Source organism: Aedes aegypti, chromosome 3 (genome assembly GCF_002204515.2).
Source record: "Aedes aegypti strain LVP_AGWG chromosome 3, AaegL5.0 Primary Assembly, whole genome shotgun sequence".
Lineage (NCBI taxonomy): Eukaryota > Metazoa > Arthropoda > Insecta > Diptera > Culicidae > Aedes > Aedes aegypti.
The window spans coordinates 240,497,094-240,520,492 of NC_035109.1; the positions used below are offsets into that span (position 1 = coordinate 240,497,094).

Genomic DNA, 23,399 nt, shown 5'->3' on the forward strand with positions numbered 1-23,399 from the left:
ACCAATTAATATATCAAAAACACACAGTCGAGTAATAATTCTCTTTTGCAAAATAAAAGCTATGTAAGGGATGTTTAACATTTATTCATCAATCATTTAACATGTCTTATTCTCAATGGCTTTGCAGACCCCTGGGAAGTTGTCACGGCCCCTAAGGGTCCGCGAACCATGGGTTGGAAAGTCCTGCGTCAGATTCTGGCAACACGCCCAAAAATTGCATGTCGCCAAAATCAAACCATGCCTAAATAAAATCTTTTCATGGTGCATTTTTCAAACACAATTTATTGTTGATTGAATTACAACGAAATTGTACAACCTTAGTTTTGATTGAACTGTGGAATTAATTGTTGATAATACAGTTAACTCTCCTTAACTCGATATTGAAGGGACCATCGAAGTAGGGAGGTATCGAGTTATAGAACACAAAACCAGTGCAACTGCGTTCCTAGAGACCATCAAGATAGCCATAAAAACCAACTGTTGCTATGGTTCTCTAACTCGATATCGAGATACGAAATATCGAGTAAGGGAGAGTTATCTGTAATTGCCAATATCTAACAAGTTTTAGAAAACTGTTCAATTTCGGAACGGTGTTAAAATGAATGTTGTCAAAAACGAAGGGTTTCGTTTTGCCGGGGGCAATGCAACGTTTGTCGGGTAAACTAGTAGAATTTTTTTTTTTGTGGGATTGTTGAAACATTCCAGGAAAATTTAAGAGTTTTAAGACATTTTCAAAGAAGTTTTGGCAGATTTCAGAAAATGTAGATTCTATCAACCGGCACAAAGGTTATAGTTTTCTACGGGTCTGAAGGCAGTCGTGAATAATTATGAAGACATTCACCACAAGTCGTTCGATTGTTCAATGTTACCTTGAAATCAATCGTGATGAAACAAAGCCAAGCGCCATGAAATTGATTTGATTGACTTTGTTGACTGTGGCGCTCGGCTAATTCGAACGAGCATTTTGATGAGTATTTAATGCTGTTTGGTTAACTGAGTTCAGACGTAAATCATTGTAGGAGTAACAGCCTCTGAGTTTATATTGGAAAAATAATTGAATTATAATGTCTTTCATCAAATAGTCGTTTCAGATCTGTAATATATACGCTCATCGTTGAATGATGTTTTGAATGAACTAGTAGGTATTATATTTCACTCAAGACATCACTTCTCATGTCGTTTTCCCTAAACCTCAGATGACATACTTCCATAATCACCATAATTGACCTAATTCGAATGCCATCCACTCACTGATGCACAAACAACCTGCTTATGGAAGACATTCAAAAGCTAGAAACAAAACGACTTCAAATCAAAAATTAATCAGACCGAATTAACCCCAAACCACGAAAAATACTAACATCAACTCTTCTTCGTCGTCGTCATCGTCGACAGATCGCTGAGCCACGGACAGGAACACCGCATAAAATTATCCAAATTAGATTTCAACTTGACACCCTAGCGTCAACCTGCGCATCACTTTACGTAGCTTCTTTCTCGAAAGTCGGGTCTTGTACACACCTGTCTCGAAAAAAAAACATGTTTTTCAATGAACGCAGACTCAGAAGAAAAAAAACCTCCGTTAAGCCCTCGACGCGTAACATTGTATAGTTGTGGAAAACCGTAAACTTGAACATACTTTACCTGCCCGCAAAGTTGTTGCATTACTGGAAGAAAAGGTGGGTGTCTTCCGTTCAACAATAAATCGCGTGCTCCAGGAATACTCGGTCTTGGGCCGTGGTACTTTATATGATAATTTGCTCCCAATGAAACGTGCATTCAACCCACCACCCACCGGAGAATTCAACCATCCAACGCAATGTTACGTGCTGTTTGCTGTTGCCATACCGACAACAAGTTAAGAATTTTTCGCCTCGTTTGCATCGTTATTGCATTGATCCGGTTACGGAGCGTAAGATTTTTCCTCGTTCCCCGTTGTTTTGGGATGGTGATGTGGGATCGGAAAAATCAGTCAAACGTGGTAACGTGGAACAGAGTGACTTTGGTAGTGTAAGACGCACAACATGTTAAAGGCCTAGAGGTATGCAGCGCAGGTGAAATCAACTAACCTTTAAAAAAATCTAAACTGCTACGGCAAATGAAATATAATATATTGTTAACAAAATGTTCATATAAGCTCAATTTAGTTTTACCAAATAAAAATGATAGTGTTGTCTAACACAGAACACTTTGTTATAAGAAGTGAATGTAATGTTTAAAATAATACTAAAGGAATTAAAAAAAAATCTTTGAAAAAAATATCAAAATTACCCCGTTTGACGGCACCAAGATTGATACTAGGTAACCAACAACAGCGGCGGAGAATTTGGTACAGTTTGCGGATCAGACTCGCGTTGTTGGATCGAGTTGGTTGGTTGGATGCAGTTTTATGCGGGTTGTTAGATGGTATTGGTGTTACACTTCTGCCGGTTGGTTATGAATTATGAGGACCGATAGACGCGACGACCAGCCTAGACGACGACGACGACGACGACGACGGTGAAGGCGGCGTTTTATGCTGGGCACTGGAAATGCAGCAATGCCCATTATGCAATAGACGTCTGCAACTGCTGTATTTGCATTTCAATGAAATGTTGTATGGCGATCGGCATTGGAGCGAATAACGCACGTTGGTACATGCGAGATGGTACTGACAAAAGCTATTTTGTTACGGGACATTAAGAACCAAATGTTCTCATATGTTGCTCATGGAGACATAATGTATGAGAAAACAAATTCTTACAAAAACATATATTCAGTTCTTAGTTATCAAAGACAAGAACGTGCAGCATTAGACTACCAGATCCTTACCTTATCCTACTTATCCAATATACTTTTCATGACAGCTTTGGAAACGCAGAGGTATGCTCGGTCTCTAGTAACAATGGTTGTTAAGCTTACATTCTATCCTTTCTACGATGGCCATAAGGACGTGTCCGGCGCCGAAGTTCTTTGTAAATGCAAAATTTATATTTGGCAATATATAATTCCAGCGCAAATAATATCCTTATTTTGAATAAGTTCCCCATTCTGACCTATTATACAGAGTTCATAAGATAGTGGGTTCATTTATTAAAAGAGCATTTCGTTTTCTTCAATGAAAGCATGATTTACCTTCATTAATCTTTCCACAACACTCTTTGATTCTTCAACTCAATGACCTACAACTTTGTGTTGATTCAATGATAACAAAAATCGATCAATAAACTTCACGCTACCACTCGTGCCCATATTTTATATTGCGTACAGCTAGAATAAGTGGAAAAGGCCAGCTGAGGGACTAATTACGTTTTACCACCCGGCTGGCACAAATCGACACGATGTTCGCGTGACTCTTAGCCCATATGGAAAATGGAAGCAGGGGCACTTGAATGTCACAACTCCACCATGAAATCGTTCCACAACAACCAGACCATCATCGGCAAGACGAGGCTCTAGTTGTTTCCATTTTGTTTTATTTGAACAGAAGTTATTCAATGTTCGCAATTAAATCCAGACGGAGGCCGAACCGAACCATCAGTGCTTGATCTAATCTAAAGTCGCGATCAAAACTAGGGTAAGTATTTCTCTACCCAGCTGCATAATCGCTTTAAATTTATTACTTGTGCTCAATGAGTTACATAGCATAGAAGAATTTATGCAACTAAAAAAATTGCAACACCTTATCGAACATTTCTGAACTGGATAGTAAGCACAAACAGTGTAACGCTCTTCCGTGAGATTTGCTAGTGAACAATTTCACAACGCTACTAGTACATTTTCCACATCCACTCGGATTCTTATCAATTGTTCCGTACTCACTCGCACACTTTTACATATCTCCACACATTCGGCTTATGGCCTCTGTGCACAAACATCCCATTTCACACACGATTTCGGAACAGTCAGTCGTGCAGTTTCAACGAACGAACAGTTTGGTTTGTGAGCCAGGCTTTTCGCGAGAAAATTGTTCACAAGGTTAAAGATGTGTTTTTTTTTCTCCGAGAGCCAATGAGATGAGATAGTGGCTGGAGTTTACGAGTGGATGTATACGGAGGTCAATTAAAGTAATTGGTCGTTATGGAAATTTACATTTGAAATGGGGCAAATGTATGATTTCGTAATTTGTAATTTGTTTACGTGATTAATGAGGTTGATGGTGGTTGGAAAATTTATCGAAGGAGAAACGGTATCGGTGATGATTCGTTTTAGCTCAATGATATCCGAGCTGTTAGATAAGCAGAAGCATATGACTAGTATCTACTCATGACGTAAGCTCCGTGTCACAAACGTTAAACTTGAATCAACATGATTTCCTGTAGTTGCTACTCTATTAATGTCGTATCCACTGTTCTTATACAAGAAAAAAATATGATTGATTGTATGTAAATTCTATAAATCTTCTAAATTTATACAAAAAAAAGTCCCTACAACGTTGATATGCAGGTTGATGAGAGGAAGTAAGGAATCAGTATTAAACATACTCGTCTACTGCAAAGCATATATAACCTACTAGTAGTCCCGACAAACTTCGTCTTTCCATCAAGTAAAGTGTTGAAAAATTACATATGATCTCACATACAAAAGTTTTCCTTCTTTTTTACGACGATGCCGAAGACTATTCTAAACTTTTTCTACGCACCAATACGTCGCATCCCGTATTGCAGGGCTTTTCAGCCTTTTTGGCTCGCGGAGCACCTGTTCTTTGTCACCACTTTGTTCAAAAACTGGATTTTTTCAAGGTCGTTTTACCCTATAATTTCTTCTAAAATCTTGATGTGAGATTTATGTTGGTCGATTAATGATTTTAAGTTCATGTTAGCTTTTAATTCTAGTCTAAGAAGATTTGTTTGATTAAATTGAGCAAGCTTTTTTATTACGGAATTAATTTGTGACAATAAGGCATCTACATGAAACAAGATTTGGTTTTTCGTCAAAAAAAATATAATAATTCGTGGCTTGAAAACGCAAAATTGGTTTCGTTAAGAATTGTTGTTTAAGTTTTGTTTTGAGTTTTAAGAATTGGGTTGTTTGAATGGAACAACTAAAAGTACAGCACTCACGGATATATTCATAATTTTGATGAAACTCGCATCTTCACACCCTGAGGTTTCAAAATATTCTGTCGGGGAAAATTTGATTTTTTCAACTGAAAGGGTTGTTTTCCATACTAAGGTATTCCAGAAAATACAATATTGCAGCTAAAACTGGCCCATATAAAATGTATGGGAAAGTTTTTGCCGGCAGATTATTTTGAACCTTCCTATTACAAAATCTTAGCCCAAATGCTGAACGTTTTCCTAAAGAGGTACGTAAAAGTTTAGTAGTGAAAGCCAACCTTTAATCAAAATGCTCAAATTCGACACGTTATAATTTTGTATCACTATGAATGAATAAGATGTGGAATTGATCACAAGGGAAAAAAACATTATTAGTTTAGCTGGAATTTTACACAACAAAAACATTTTTTATGAACTAGAAACAATGTTTAAATGGAAATATCCAGAAAAAAATGCTCTTTTTCCAAATTGTTCAATTTGGTAAGATAAACAAATTCGTAGAATAACATTTTTTAACAAAAAATATTGTTTTCAAAATATTTCTATACTAAACTCATGAGAATTGAAATAACTCAAGAGTTAGTTTATAAAAAGCAATGAATTCGGCTAAGCACAGTTCAAGCTATATCAAGCTGCGATGCCATCAGAGCCCTGTGAGTGAATAAGTAGTTTACGTAACTAGTCGCAGAATGATGATTTTTACAGCGCGAGTCGTACAAGCCTCGTTGGATAAAGACAACCAGTGCTGTAAAATCGAATTCTGTAACGAATTGCGTACAACTTTTCGCAATTTCGTCAGAGGTTATCAAAAGGTATCTATGGCGTTCGCCATTGTTTTTCAATTGAAAAAAAGACTATGTCTTAAATGTTTTATGACTCATTAAGCAACTCAAAACAGTGACGTAATGAAAAAGCGTTCTGAAAATCTGAAATTCACTGCAGGAAAGTAGGCCAATTCAAGACAGATTGTCGTGCTGGAAAACAGCCTATTGCGATGAGAAATTGCAAAACAATATTTTTGGGAATGGCACGTGATGATGAACTAGACTGCATCACCAAACATTAGTTTCAAGAAAAACGTAGCGCGAATGTGATTTTTGTTGTAAACATTTTTTCTCGCACTAATCAAATCAAGTTTTCAACCAATTTTTGGAAACAAACTCAATTTGAACAAATGGTAATCGTGAATATTGAAAAAAATATCGTAATTAAAATGAATTTAATCATAATAAACAGTAATATATTGTATACATAAACCAGATATAGGCCAATAAATTGTGGCCTGCGGTTAAAAATTGAAGAGAACTACTAATTCAGTGAAAAACTATTAGTTATGATATAGTTAACCTTTGTTATTTTTAACAATTATCGCAAAAAATTCATTTGTTTGATTCCATTAACGGTGGTTGATTTAAAGTATGTCCTTTCATCGTATATCACGCCTACACTGTAGAATCTCGTATTTTTTTTTTTTGGTTTAACAAGCTATTTTTGATATTCAGAGCGTCCATGCAAAATCAGCTTTAAACTTTATGACGTTATGGTTACAAGACTTTATTTTTTTAGTTTCAATAGAAAGTTTTGATATTTGATTTGACTTAAAAAAACTCATGCTATGGACTTTCACCGATTAAAAATTCTACGTAGTTTGATAACATCAGAACACCATATCATGTTTATGCTATAAATTTTCAAATGTTGAAAAATATTAGCAAAACTATTGCAGCTCCAAAAATGTTGAGTTAAACGGAGTAGAGAATTGTTTGGATCTAATCACTAACTCTTAGAAGGATTTTGTAAATTCTTTTGGATGTCAAATATTAAGAAATACTGATCTAATCAAAATATTTGTGGGTTAAAAGCGTCCTGAAATTTTCAAGAATTTTGGGTAGTCTAAAACACCAACACTTAAAATGGTTTAGGCAACCCAAGTAAGAACTAGCCCACTAATTCGTCTTTTTGGGCTTATAGGGCTATCATACAGCTTATATAGGGCATGTCAGCTCTGTAAAAGTCCTATATTAACACGGAGGGCGAATTACAGTGCTATTTAATTACTTGGGAAGCTTTCATGAACTGTCAGGACTTAAAGTTTGTTAAAGTGCCCCTTAAATCAGGTTTTCGATATTTTAGAAAATCGAACAAAATATTTTTTTGAACATCGCCATTAACTTTTGGATTCGATGAAGAAAATAATTGACATGGTAGAAATAACCTGCAAGTATTTATTTTCAATCAAAAAGGCCAAACATCAACGAATGACGTGCATCCAATAGAATTCCTAGGGAATTCTGTTAGATTATGGCGTTATAATGTGTATCTAAATCCAGATTATTCTTTCACAAATCAATATTGATTGTTTATTATGATTGTTTATATTGGTCTACCCATCCTTTACTAAATGCTTAATTTATGAGTTAGTCATGGTCCATAGCTGGTTCCTGGAGAAAATATTGATCTGCTGCAACTCTCGTTGGATCCAAGGAAAGATTTTTATGACATACACGATACCTCGCAAAACAAAATTTGACTGAATGCATGCAAAAAATAATGCCATAACAACAAACAAGATTTTTTCCAGGAATTCATCAAACATCTGCCAAAGAATACTTGACGACTTTGCCATTTTTCATCTATCAAAAAACTCTCCATGAATACATTGAGGACCTCGCGCAATACACAGAGGATGGCAGGAAGATTTTTCAGTAAATCTGCAGAAACTCATACAAAATCAGAAAATGTCGTCTGGGACCTCATGAGGAATTCGTCATAGATTACTGATTAGTCAAGTTAATAATCCAACAAGACTTGTTAAATAATCTGTATTATTTTCTCCAGAAATCCGCCAAAAAGCAATTCTTAAGGAATATCCCAGACAACCAGAAATCGCATGAAAGTTCACGTTAAAACTCGTTTTTCATACTAATTACATTAACCCGCAAAACACCGTGGATAAACTCATCAAATTGATGAGTTTCCTCGCATAAAACACTTTTTTTTTTTGAGTTCATTTGTACATTTTGTTTCGTCCCGTACAATTGTACAAAGTAAGTCGAATCAATCCGTAGCAGCTGTCAAATCAACATTTGTTATCATAAGTTAAGTCGCATAAGATAACAGGTTAGTTCGGGAGAATATTTATACACTCGCATTGTATGTTATTAATCATCACATAATATATGCACGCATATCGCCTCCACTTTTGTACGTAGAAGGCCTTTTCGCCACATCTTATAAGTGAAATTTTGCACGTACAAAGCCTCCAGGTGATTTCGTTATGCGTACATTTTGGTTGTCTTGGATCTCCCAAAATATTTCCTAATAATCTTCTAGTTCAGTTTTTCCGCTACGAATTTGCTCAAAATATCAACAAGAATCCGCCAAAACTCATTTATAGACTCCACTAAAAATGTTATTTGAAAGCACTTATTTTTTCAGTTTTTATTTTCTAAAGAAGTTTCAAGTAACTGGTCAATTATCACCTAATTAGAATTCTTGAAAACATGTCATCAATAATGGCCATGAATCTTAAAAGAAATTCATACAGCATCTCATCAAGACACTGCCGGGAATCCTTAAGTACTCTTATAAACACTTTCCAAGTATCTCAACGATTTTTCCTAAAAATTCCGGAAATTCACAAAAAAATTCGGTAACAGTTATGAAAAATCTGCCACAGATCTCTCCTTGAAACCAACTCTTGGCAAAATTTGCAAATGCTTTTTCTAGATATCTCCCACAATTTCCCAGGTATTTCCGGTATATCCCCCAGCCCTAATTCCCGTAGTTTTCCGGCTTTTTTCCTGATTCGCCGTATGGACTGACACCCTGCTGATATGGAACCTCGCGAACATTACTAAAAAGTCTTCAACATGACTGTATATCATAGAACAGAAAATTTCAAATACAAGCAATGTTTTTGATAGAATTGATTGCAGAATTTCCCGTGGTAATTATAGTTAAGAAAAATTAAAGAAATGTAAAAAATGTGAATCCTAGTAGTAGTTTTTAGCAACTTTATAGGAGAACCCCTACCCTGCAAAGTTTTCCTGTACGATTTTTCCAAGAAATTCCTGGAAAGGGTAAAGTTTCAACAAAATTGATCTGCTAAACAAGCAAAAATCTTTTTATTGAAATATTCGTAGTAGATTTTCATCAAAAATAAAACCAAACCTATTTGTATAGATTTCTATATATCTATTTCACTTCTGAATCATTGACTCGTATCCGTTCAGCAAATGGGAAAAAGTTCAATTTGCTGCCATTTTGGCAATTCTTGACGGCTTGCTTTCGTTTTAGTTCGAATGGAATCATCTGGATATCTAGTTTTTCGAGGATCATTGGAATTGTTGGAAAAAACTCATTGTAAATTAAGAAGTTTAATACCCACATTTCGACAGTATAGAAGAAAAATATAATAATTGAGCTTCGGCCGGTCCTAATGAGGTCCCATAAAAAACCGAAAGAATAACCAAGGCCAAAGGCGGTTTCAGTGTTACACTCAGTTCTCGCATAACGTCCATAGTCGAACCTATAAAAACAAGTTGATTTGTAGTCAGTTTTGAACTACTAAGTTGGATAAAAGTTGATTGAAAAGGAAGCTGGAGACATTTTTACCAGAATTGATCCAGTAACCCACCGGTATAACTCCGAACCGGTGGACGTTTGCAAAAATTCCAATTATCCTCGTAAACCAGACATCCAGGTGATTCCATTTGAACTAAAACGAAGGAGATCCGTCAAGTATTGCAAAAATGGTAGCAATTTGAATTTTTGTCTATTTGCAGGGCAAATAGAAAAAAAACAAATCTTGAATGAAATTTCGGATACATTATGAATTAAGAATGTCGTAAAGATCAATCATGACTAACAGTTTGGATTTTCGATGCAATTTTGATCTGTGCCATCAAACAGATAAGTTTAATTAGCGATGCAAATAAAGCAAATATATTGTTATTCTGCTTCTTTCTCGTGGAACTTTTTTTTTTAAATCATTGAAAAGCACTTGGTCTAGTCAGTAGAAGCATTAACCTAAGAATGCTAATGTCGCTGCTGTTCGTGTTACCAACATCTAGTTTGCCACGAACTAACAGCGTGAGAACCGGGCCTCAAAGTGTCAGATTAATCATAAAAACCAAAACAACGACTTAGTATTGAACAAACTATGAAAAACCACATTTTAAGGTAATAATAATTAAAATCAGTTTTGTGACAACAACGCCACTAGCGTTCTATTACTAATATTTCTATTGTGTAGTCTGACTTAACATTAACCAACTGAATTAAAGGGTTTCTTCAGAATTCCATACAAAAATTTCAACTTGAATAAGAAAGCTTTCAACAAATTTATGGACAGACTTTTGATACGAGTATGGACACTAGCATCGTATTGCGTCCTCGATGATACCAGCAAGAACATACAGTATGATGTTCTAATACATATTAAGTTCAATCACAAACAAAACTTGTTCCAAATATTCAATATATCTATTTTTAAATCTTCCTCACACTCATTGAATGTACTAGTGTTTGTCAACACTCAGAACATTCATAAATCAGGAATTTCCATTATGGGCGTTACATTATTTAGACAAAAACAGCTAGTTCTGTTCCCACGTCTCACTTCAAAATACAACAATGGTCATCTGAGTGTAAGTGCTCCGATTTGTTTAAAAGTGCCTACTTCCGCCCAACACTTCTCGTGTTAAGGCACACTGACTGACATTCGTAAGTTCCCCCAAAACAATGCATTTTCCCACACTACTGTCCACATTACTTCAAGTTCAAACCTCTCTTGTATGTTTATTTTCGGGTTGACATTCTCCGCTTCTTTTTCTTCGTACTTTACTGCATCTGGTCTCGCGGCTGTTCACCACCTCTCAAGATCAAGCTCAACCAGTCACTGGGCGGCCCAGTTGTCCTCGTGAAGGCAAACCAGATATCCATAACCATCTTCGTCGTGTTTTCGTATAAGGCACAACAACTCCCAGCCACTTAAAAGTTCCGCTCCTAGGTCAAAGGCATTTACGACACACTTGAACGCGCTATCATTGGTCAGCTTTCAGCTGATGACCTTCACGATTGTAACATGTTCAACTCTTCCTGCTTCATTCGATGAAAGAATACTCATTCCTCGTTCCATAGTAGAAAATCACCGCTTATTTTTATACACTGATGTACTCTTTTAATTTATTGCATTTCCCTAGTATTAAATTCTGGCACAATCTCCCGTCGTTTAATCCACTCAAAAATATTGCTATCTTCCTATCTATCGACGAACATTTTTATCAATTTTATCCACACTGACACTCAAACTACGGCGGCACTGCTTTGCTGTAGACTTCGCCTTTGTACCAAAATTCCGTATCGGCAATAGATGAAACGCGGCTGCCCACAACTCACCGGTTGGTTTATTATAATTCTTCTTTATCTCCCCGAAAAACCATCAAATCGTAACACATTGCCCTGATTTCTGTTCCATCGCTGCATCCCCGGCGAGAGCAGCACACTAATCGCTTTCTGCAAGTACCGAGCCAAGCTGCGGGCGATACCTTGAGGTAGTATCTAAAGCGCGAAATATCTCGCGCATTCACATTCCCAACGCCGCCTAATTGTAATAGCACCAACAAAAATAATCATAACCCAAGCCCCCCTCATAGAAAACGAAAAAATACTGCACCATGTAGAATCCCTCTAACAAAACCACGACGGGAATAGCAACGTGAACAGCAATTCGGCCCGAATGCCGAAAACGATTACAATTGCCAATTATTACACACAGAACACACAACTCACTCACACAAAACCCGCCAAGCGCGATCTTCCGATTCCACCGCGGAGGACGTCTAACGGATGCGCGATTGTTCACAGACAAGGAGAGAGCGTGCGCGTGTTCGATACGCGAGTCACGATACTACTGGCTGAGCGCAACAATGGGAGTAAGCCGCGAACCCACTCTACGGCACCGGCGGCGTAGTGCATAGTGGGTACCTACCCACCACACCCCACTTTTTGCAGTGAACCTCGGTGCGCGCTATGTCCAAAGGGGGTTATTGTGCAATTTTTATGTACTGCAGATTTTCTTTCACAAGAGTGCTCATGACTATAAGTAACACGCTAGTGACGACAATTTTTTGTCGAGAAAATAAAAATTCTTTGCTTTTGATTTTAATTTATAAACAGTTTTCATGCATCAGCTCACGCTAAAACACTAGGGAGTTTCTATTATTTCCCACAAAAATTGGATTACAAAATTGTATACCGTTTTATTCAATTATTTACTACGTTTTTGTACCAGTGCAAAATCGACTCAAATAGTATTTTGTTTTGACTCTTGTCTCTTGAGTGACTTTGTAACTTTATTGTTCACACCACATAACAGAGCGGTGATAGTAGTGATTAGATTGCGGAAGTTGAAAAACTGACTTTAGTCATCACAAAACACAAAATCCAGAAATAAAGTAAAAAACGCGTAGGTTCAGAGTCAAATGTGTAGAATTTTGTCTGCAGAATGCGATGAATCGATAATGTAAGGTTGTTTACTATAAGATAAGATAAGACTTTTAGAATATATAATAATAAATCTTCGAGATGTTTAGTAGAATGCCTATAAGTAGATGAAAACACCGAATTTACTACTATACCATTTAATTCCACTAGAGTTTGTATCCTTTGACAGATACGCGTATTTTGACCTCAACTGTAAGACTCGAATCTAGTACACGACACTGAAGACGGCCTTATGAAGTCAAAACCATCTCTAATTGGCATACAGTGTTCTCAAAAGTTGTAAATCACTAGTAATACGTTCAACTAGTGGTATTTATTTTAAATTTCGAGATTCCAAATTCTCGTAAGTATTTTTTGAATAAAAAACACAAATTTGGTTTGAGGCACCTCCTAATCTTCTCCAAATTGGATGAAAATTTGTCTGGTAGTTTGTTTTAGTATTGCAATTAGGACTAGGGGGTGACTGGTTGAATCCCATACATTTCAATTTTTGTGAAATGGTCTATTGGATATTCACTACTGTTTGATCTTGACAATATCAAAGAAACAGCTATTGAGTTCAACGTAGATGTGAAACTTAGAAAAAAAAGTTTAAAAGTTAAAAGAGTTTACTCATCCGCTCGGTCAAGACATGAACTTTAATCTTATATCTTACCTTGACAACAACTTGCATCTGTTCAAAGCGGTTGAATTAACTTCAAATTCAAAAGCAGTTTTTTCGCTAAGATGATACAAACGCTGAGACACAAAATGTCGTGTTGCACACTATAAACACTATTTTTGCGTTTTTTTGTATTATAAAACGCAAAACTACGGCTTTCCATTTATTTTTATTAAAATTTTCTCTTAGGCTGGCCACAACCGGTGCCTTTACCCTAGTTGAACTCCGATCCTCAAGATCGGTAGTCGAGAAGCTTGACCTCGGGACTATATCACATATGTAATTGCTTGGTATCAAATGCGAATGTTGTTTGAAGCACGACTGCGTTGATGACATTTGCTAGATGTTTGCTTCAATCATCATCCATCAAAAAGAAAGCTACTATGTTCAATTCCGGAACATGTCAGTGTTTGCGCCATTTGGCGGCAGCTTTAAATGCCGGGAAATGAAGAATGTCGTATTTCCGACGATTTTTTACAATTTATCTATAATTCGGATACGAAAATGATGTACTACAATAATGTTCAGAAATGGCAAAGGAATGATACTACGGTTGAATTTTTATGGTTAGACATGCGGTTAAGAATCTCGTAAAACAAATACTGTTGAGAAATGTATGTTTTACAGGTACTTTAATGAACAGGAATCAATTTTATGAGGTCAAATCCATCTCTAATCGACATACAGTATTCTCAAAAATTGTAAAGTGCTAATAATAAGTTCAACTAGTGGTATTTATATTGATTTTCGTTATTCCAAATTCTCGTTAGAATTATTTGAATATAGCTGAAAAAAATAGCTAAAAAACACAAATTTGGTTTGAGGCACCTCCTAATCTTGTCCAAATTGGATGAAAATTTGTCTGGTAGTTTGTTTTAGTATTGTAATTAGGACTAGGGGGTGACTGGTTGAATCCCAGACATTTCGATTTTTGTGAAATGGTCTAATATCCGAGAACACCGTCTAACATTCGGTGCATACATTTTATTACTGATTTTTCGACATTTTAGCCGGCAGAAATCCTCCTCATGAGGAGAAAACAAGGAGCTAAATAAGCAAGACGTTTAGTATTAGGTCAAACGTTTGACTCGAGTTGGAGAAAGTGTGATGGATTCAAACATGTTTCAATGTTTACTAATAACGAAGGTAAATACCCAAACAACCAGAAGTCACATAACAGTTTACGAACAAAGTAGTTTATTGACATAAATTTCATCACACTCGCACTACATGGTGCATGAAATCGTTTGATCGATGAGTTTTCTAGCATAGAACGCTATTTTATGAGTTCTTTTGTACATTTCGTTTCATCCTGTACACTCATACAAAGTAAGTCGGGTGTATCCGTAGCAGCTGTCAAATCAACCTTGTTATCATAAATTAAGTCGCATAAAAGTACAGACTTGTTTGCAATAAAATTTACACACTCGCAATGCATGTCATTTTTCATCATATAAAGGCCTTTTCGCAACATTTTATACGTGAAATTTTGCGCATTTAAGCATCGTATAAAGCAAAAGGTGATTTAGTTATAGGTGCATTTTTTTGGGGACGGACCTGGTGTAGTGGTTAGAACACTCGCCTCTCACGCCGAGGACCTGGGATCGAATCCCATCCCCGACATAGTCACTTATGACGTAAAAAGTTATAGTGACGACTTCCTTCGGAAGGGAAGTAAAGCCGTTGGTCCCGAGATGAACTAGCCTAGGGCTAAAAATCTCGTTAATAAAGTCAAATCAATCAATCAATAGGTGCATTTTGGTTGTCTGGGTAAATTTGCCATTTGATTTGTTCAAGAAACATACATTATTTATCGGCGAAGCAATTTGCTTCTTTTCTCAAGAAAATTTGTAAAAATTGTAATACTGCTTGTCAAAATGAATGATGGTGGGAGAGGTTGTGAAATGAAACTATTCCCCTTCTGAAAAAATATTGGCGGGTCCAAAACTGATTTGCCCCCTCAAAATTGGCGCCTATGGCTACCACCCATGATACGACAAGCACATCCACAAGATGAAATTCAGAATGGGCTGTGAAGAGCTCTATGACGTCATACTTACTCTACTCTGTTCATCCTATAGATGCAGTGTAACCAAAGCAATCAAACGATTAGTGATTCTAACGTTTCGGCGTTTATTACAACTTCTTCAGGCAATCAGAACTTATAATCGTTCTCGTTCTGAAGGCCCTGTTTTAGCAACATCCATTCGAACACAAAACATGGTAAAAATATCTAACTGCAGTTTCCCTTCTCAGTCTGACCGTAGAGTGATTTAGTTGATTGCGGTGAACGATCATATGTCCTAATTCCCTGAAGAAGGTGTGATAAACAAACACTGAAACGCTGGAAGTAAGAAAAATTATAATGTTTGATTGCTTTGGCGACTGCGAAGTCAAGCTAGAACCTAATGGCATTCCGTATAACAATGTAACTAATTGATTTTTTTACCTTTCCCGAGGAGGAAAGAATAATTCGCAATAACTTATGCATACCATATTTTGGTATCATACCACAAAGAGGTATTGTTCAGTTATCAATACCTCATTTTGGTATTATAATGGTATTTGAAAGAAATGCTTAAAACAATTAAAAATACTTCATTTTGGTATTCGATAGCTATTGAGGACTACTGGAGGTATTGGACTACTATTGAAAAAAATCACTTTTATATGAAAATCCATTATGTATTATTTAGGTATTACAATACCTGATCTAATTATCAGCTTGGTATTTGTAGAAAATGCAGAAGGTATTATTTGAGGTATTTTACCTCTTATGCAGGGATCATTCATACCTCATTTAGGTTGTAAATATTGGAAATTATCTGGTATGGAATACCTCAATTTCAGTAGTTACTTTCTTCTGCTCGGGTTGTCACGAGGTGCATTTTGTATTTGTTTAAATAAAGAACAAATGACGATCGATTCAGAAATGTTTTTTATGCGATTGAGTTCCATACTAATCAAATTGGTGAAAGGAGCATTGAAAATACTGAAATATTGGTGCTGTGAGAACAATATCACCGTTAGATAACACGCAAGTAAAAAGTAAAAATCCATGGATCCAGCAGGATGCTTAAATATTATCTAAAACAAAGTTAAGCTCAATAAAAGTTGTAAGAAAATTAAGCATGCATGTTTTGACATCGCATGTACTCATATTTTACTACCTCATCCAATTTTGAAAAACATAAAAAATAAAGAAAAAAAATGTAAAAAAACATTTCTAAGCATTTCACCATCTTAGAGTATTTGACCAAACATAGAGCAAGAGCATTTTTTTAGTGTATTTTTAGGGAGTAGGGTAAGTGTACCAGTTATGGACATAGTGGTTCCCTATTTCGCCATACGTAATTACTTTGATATTTTCAATATTTGAAAATTTTTGTGTGTTGTTTTTCAAAAAGCAATCTAAAAACCTAGAAAATGTTGATGAAAAATGCTTTTATTACATGGATAGCTACTAATAACAGTGAAAAGTTTCGTTTTCATTGGAAGCAATCATTCTGTAAATGCTATTTTTATTAGCGTTTCGAGTTCGAAATGCTCCTTAAGACTGCTGTCGGTTTAGCAAACATATCATCAGTCGTAAGTACTCTCTCTGACAATTTAAAAAAATATTTTCTAGCATTTCATCATCGTGTAAGGCTATTCTTTCAATTGCAAATCTGTCATAAAACGCCCTACTTTCCTGCACAGAATTATTCAATGTCATAATAGCCATTATGCAACTGAAATCAGTTGCATAATGACTATTGCGCAACGTTTTTTTTATTATAAAACAATTGTTTTGATTTACGAAACGGATCATTACACAAGTATTTTCAAAGATTTAAAGTTGAATGCATCTTGTTCTTCTTCTTGACATTACGTCCTCACTGGGACAGAGCTTAGTGTTCTTATGAGCACTTCCACAGTTATTAACTGAGAGCTTTCTTTGCCAAAGTTGCCATTTTCGCATTCGTATATCGTGTGGCAAACAAGTATGATGGATACTCTTTGCCCAGGGAAGTCAAGGAAATTTCCATTACGAAAAGATCCTGGACCGCCCGGGAATCGAACCCAGACACCTTCAGCATGGCTTTGTTTTGTACCCACGGACTCTAACCACTCGGCTAAGGAAGGCCCCATCTAGATAAATATTTAGTCCATTTCTTGACCAATGGGTAAAAATGAGGCGCATGCCAAAGCATGTCAACAAGGTAGAATATATTATGATTGCCACTAGCATGTTTGTTATGATCAAGAGCAACTTTAAACGTTCATAAAAGTTGCAAAATAACCCCCTATGGACACAGCGTGGCGAGCTGCGGACGGTGGCGAATGAATCGAGCGCGAGTTACCACGGGGACGGGCCCAGTTAGGCACTAAGAATGGAGCTCCTCTACGTTTGAGGGGAGAAATTGAGCGGCCGAGTGAGAGGCCTTTCTCCGCTGACTGAGCGAGAAAAACTGTGGAACGAATTAATCGACGGTGACGACGATGGGATGATTGAATGTTATTTGGAATGGATTGCAATTCGAATATGCTGGTGGCGTCAAACTGTTCGCTCTTTCTTCGCCATTTCATGGTGGATCAGTGAATTTAGAAGATATTAGTAACAACAGAAAGTAACTATTGAATATTATCCATAGGTTAGGGCAACCGCCGAAAAGGAACAGTTTTAATATTTCACGAAAATATGTATCCATAAGCTTGGCACAGATGTTGGGATACAGATTTGCTACTTTATGGTAAATTTGAGGCGTCTCGGGAACCCAAATGGTCATTTGTAGAATCATTAAATCCACAAAACATGGTTATTCGACCTGAGCCATTGACCTACCGGAATAACTCCGGCCACAGGAATATAACTTATAAAACAAACAATAATTGAAATCCGCTGAGAATTTGATGACCGGTGAGAGTTTTAATTTTTTTTTTCTTTCACTTAGGCCTACTCACGGGTTAAGAAAAGCATGGATATGGTTTCCCTTTTTTTAACTAACTAACTAATAACTGTCGGCATGATCTAGCAATTACCCGTTTTGTTCTTGTTTATTTTTTTAATTGAAGAATATTTGTCACAATTATTGATACAACCTTGAAATTACCGTACATAAAGGAACATAGTCCTTACCGAACAAAACATCAATAACATACATCTTCTATGATGAGAGCGATGCAAAAACACCTTTCGGCATTGAAGGCCCATTGATCAGCGATCACCTACAGAAGGCGGAATATTTGCTGTACGTCGTCGTTGAGACGTTGATAGAAGATGCCTGAAGGTTGACATAACACTCAATGAATATTCAAAGCGTTGCGATGGGTGTTACGGAACAACAAATATTGCCATTCTTTGCTTCCACATCGGCTGTGATGACAGGGATGGTGATTAGCATCTTCATAAATTCTGTATAGTCAAGCACAACTAAGGCCAATACATTTTAAGCTTACCAAGTTTACCGATGTTGTTATCTCAATACGGAAATTGCTTCCTGATTGCTAATTTGAGGATAGTTTATTAAAATTTCTGAGTTATTGCGTTTATTATAGAAACCGCTGTTAAATTCAATCGATTTTTTGCGTAGTAGGGTATGTAACAACTTTCAGTATGGAACATATTTTTTACAAATGCTTCGTTTAATTGTTTGTTACTCAACATAAAAAAAATGACTCACTCAAATCAAAGTTTTTAATGTAGTTGTTATTGTTAGGTAAAGATCGTTCAGGTCGATGCATTTCGATGCTTCTTCTTCTTCTTCTTCTGGCGTTACGTCCCCACTGGGACAGAGCCTGCGTCTCAGCTTAGTGTTCTTATGAGCACTTCCACAGTTATTAACTGAGAGCTTACTATGCCAATGACCATTTTTGCATGCGTATATCGTGTGGCAGGTACGAAGATACTCTATGCCCTGGGAGGTCGAGAAAATTTCCAACCCGAAAAGATCCTCGACCGGTGGTATTCGAACCCACGACCCTCAGCTTGGTCATGCTGAATAGCTGCGCGTTTACCGCTACGGCTATCTGGGCCCCAATAATTTCGATGCTATTCCTTCCGAAAAGCCTCTATCGAGGTAGTTACAATGCTGCCACTGAAACTACTAAGATAATCAACGATAAATCACGGCTGCTAAAACAAGAACGTGCAACCAAAGGCAATCACGATGCACAGTTTGTGTACGATAAGCAGCGCACGACTAAACTACAACGGTTGATCAGTTCCATCTGATAGATCGACTCGAGTCTTGTTTATGTTATGTCTACTCTCTAGGTATTTTGTTGATTCGACTGAATTTTAAAACTGTTGGGAAATATTTTCAAAGTTTTTCAGCACCACTTCCTACAGACTCTCATAACATAATACGTCACCTGTATCCGCCCGATGCAGCACTCGCTGATTCGTTTTTTGGTGCAATTTGAAACCATCGAACGTCGCCGCCATTGCAATTTCCTACCCGTTTCACCAGTGATGCGTCACAGTCACAAACGACACGGCGCACAATTGGGAAAACAGATGACTCTTGATCCGTGTCTCCTCTGGGTTTCGCAAGCGCTCCCCTGAGGGATGGGGCCGCTGCCCATGACAAATCTAGACTAACATGTAAAAAGGGCGGAAAAAACTTTGCAAACCGAAATCGAAATTTCGTGTGAATGGCTTCAAAAAGGAGGATATTGATTTTTAACAATATTGAGAGTGAATCTGGCCATGTTCTTGCGATAGCTGGTTATATATGTAATAAAGTTAATGTTAAGGGTTCCAATTCGTAACACATGGTCCTGGAATTAAATTTTCGGCCTTATGTTTAGTAAACAGAAAGATTTGCTGAAAACTAACAAAAATGATTTGAAGATTTTCATGCTTTATATAATTTTAAAATAATAAGTTATATTATTATTACCCTGGATTAAAATTGGACTAATATTCAAATTTCTTTAACTTTTAATGCCGTCAAATTGGCTGAAGTAAAAAAAATGAAAAATGTGGTAATAAAATTGGACGGAAGAGGATACGATTTTCAAGGATTAATCGGCCCTATTCACATGTTACTAGATTTCTCAAAAAAGAAACGAAAAACATTTTCAGTTTATTTTTGTTCTAAAACGTTCGAATTGCATTAGAAAATTTAACTTTCATTGCCTGAATAATAATGATCATATCAAATTCAAACATTCTCGGTCAAAAAGTGAAGTCGGCTCTCAACTTATGATTGTCACTTTTGCTCACTGCAAGCAAGTAAGAATATGCCTGCATTATGCAGCTCAACTTCTCCCGCATTGCATTCACTCAATGGGTACACAAACAAAGTGCACTTTAGCGAAGCGAGGAATTTATTGGCTACTTCCGCTCCATTACGATTCCAGGGCACACGATCAATCGCATCCGTAGTTAGTTGCCATTCATGCGGCAAATGAATCTTCCAAGTCTCCCATATATTCCCCATGCATTCCACCATTGAGTAAATTCGGAAAAAAGGAGTGGAGGTGTTATGATTATTTTAATTTTAATTTGTCCATTTTATCCACCAATAGAATGGCTGTTCATGTACATCTGTCCGGGAAAGTTTAAGACCTCCGGCTAAAAGAGAGTGGGAACGTCAAAGTTAGTTTTGTTCGAAACTTAAAAGCCGCCCTCTTCATTCATCCAATGAAGTGATGAATGGAGGCGTATGACGATGGTTTATAATGTTCCGTTTTGCTTGTATCAGTTCACGAAGCGAGCGCAGCTAGTTTAAGTCGAACGTAATAAACGTTTGTGTCACGACGACGAAGATCAGTCAGTAAGGCGTTGTTGTGGGGCAGGAAAATTTAAACCATTATCTCTGCTGGCGGCCGAGCGTGTGTATGACTAACGAGAGCACTGAAATTTACACTCGTTGACACGCGAAGAGTTAATCAGCTTTGCTTTCGAATTTACTCGGTTTAAGTTTTCGATTAGGTATAAGGTGGACTTTTGCCATAAACAACGTATAAGCCGCCGGTACCGAAACGACTGGTTTCGTTTTTGTCTAACGTTACGGATGAATGAAAGAGAGTGAGAGCTTGGTTGAGTGTTGATTGAGCTCCGTTGAGCGATGGTTCGAATTATACTACGTCTTTAAATTAAAAACATGCATCACACATATAATACTGCTAACTTAACTATTTTATTAATAATTAGAGTATCTTTCAAGAAATTTGTCCTCGGTACACCTAGGCACACATCCAGCAATGTTCAGGATAGCTGTAAAATATAGTCAGTTCTTCTATAAGACACTACCACCCACTTCTCTCCCACAGCAATTTCTCAGCAGAACGATTTTTTATCAACCTAATTTCACCTGCATTGACAGAACGACAGCGTATAAAATTCGTTGGGCGTAAGAGGGTGACAACGTCTAATAAGAGATCTGACTGTGCGTTATGATTTTTTTATAACCCGTTTGATACAACTGCGTTCCAGTCCAAACTTGAATATTATGTATAATTTGCACCATCTGTAGTAGCCAAAATGCATTTGTTTTACCCCCCGTCATATTTGATGACGGATGCTGAGAAGTATAAAATTACTGCACCATCTTGATTTCTCAAACACAAAGTATCTCACTTCATCTGGTTGTCATCATCTGGACATTCATTTTGCATATGTTCAAAGCCAATAAAAATAAAGATCCGCTTATATTCGCCAGTTTCAAGAAACGTCGTTTATTTTAATTTGAAACAGAACGCTTCCTTCGGCGAACAAAGTAAGGCCTGCTTCGGCAAACAATGAGTTCAACAGAGTCTCTATATGTAGTGTGGGACAAAATTTAGATTCTCGCTCCAGTCCACTTTTTGGATTGCATTTAGGTCCCATACCAACTGTGCAAAATTTCAGCTCGATCGGTGAAACTATATTTTAGCGCCAGCCCTTCAAAGTTTGTATGGGATTTACTATGGGAAAACTAACTTTTGCAAAGAAAAATCGCCAGAGGTCGCCCATTGACCTCTATGAAAATTCTGAACACAGGCCTCGATAGGTATTTTTACAATGAAGAATATTGCCCAAGACCGCGAAACAATCCGACACTTGTGAAAAAAGTTATTTAATGAAAACCTATTGACAAGGCGACGATGATTAACACGTAAAGGAATAACAATAATAACAAAAATGTGCAAAATTTCCGAATAGTCTTTGCTTCATAACTTTTTTTACAAGCGTCGGATTGTTTTGCGGTCTTCGACAATGTTGTTCATCGTAGAAATATCTATAAAGGGATGTGTTCAGAATTTTTATAGAGGACAATGGGCGACCTCGGGTGATTTTTCTTTGCAAAAGCAAGTTTTCTCATAGTAAATCCCATACAAACTTTGAAGGGCTGGCGCTAAAATATAGTTTCACCGATCGAGCTGAAATTTTGCACAGTTGGTATTAGACCTAAATGCAATCCAAAAAGTGAACTGGAGCGAGAATCTAAATTTTTCATATAACCGTGTCCCAGGCTTATGTACATACGCTACGCACATACAAAGCCGAGCTATTATCTGCCTACGCATCCGCTCGTCTCGGTTTTTGTCTTAGATCCAAGAAATCATTTTTGCTACAATTTTATTTCTTTACCGACAAATGCGACCACTATCAAGTGCACTAGATCGCGTACCACACACTGGTTTGAATCACTTCTTGCACTACTGGGTAACACCGTACGACTCTGACTTCGATGGCGACGCCTGAAGTGCGAGAAGAACAATTGAGAAATGACATGTGAACTTGGCGCACTTATTGAGGGGAAACACTTGGAAGGGTTTAATTTGTTTTTCATTAGTGTAGCAACTGTTCAGTGAGTTACATGAAATGAAAATGTATATCACAGCGTAACAAAAATGACATTTTTGCGTGTCTCAAGGATCAAATTATATACTTGTTTTAATTATGAATCGTGGTTTACGGCCAACCAGCCGAGTGGAAGTTTAACAACTACCGAAAAGCTAAACATTACATATAATTTGCAATTGGATTAGATGGACAAATTGATGTGAAGATTTGCGAAAAAGTTACACGTCTTCTCAGTGAGAATCGAACTCACGACTCCCCGATCTCTAGTTGGGGCGCGTTAACCACTACGCCATGAGAGGACTCATGAACGCAGAAGTTAACCTGAATTCGATTTCAGCTCAATAATCACGTGGTCCTCTTTCGCAAAGTGCACCTCTTTCGGAAGAATTAGATGCCCATCCAAACACAACGC

General features: G+C 37.0%; 1 protein-coding gene across 15 annotated transcripts in view; it reads right to left on the minus strand.

The window, feature by feature from the left end:
- Nucleotides 1-23,399, minus strand: part of LOC5568396 (rab11 family-interacting protein 4B) — a 362,368-nt gene that overhangs the window by 116,712 nt on the left and 222,257 nt on the right. Inside the window, exon 1 of one of the 15 annotated variants that reach the window (XM_021849272.1) lies at nt 11,835-12,015. The exons of 10 other annotated variants lie outside the window; for them this stretch is intronic. The gene's annotated coding sequence lies outside the window, so the exon portion shown is untranslated. Of the gene's footprint in view, nt 1-11,441; nt 11,653-11,718; nt 12,016-23,399 lie in introns of those variants that run through there. 4 more of the 15 variants (XM_021849273.1, XM_021849271.1, XM_021849269.1 and 1 more) reach the window with 4 other exon arrangements.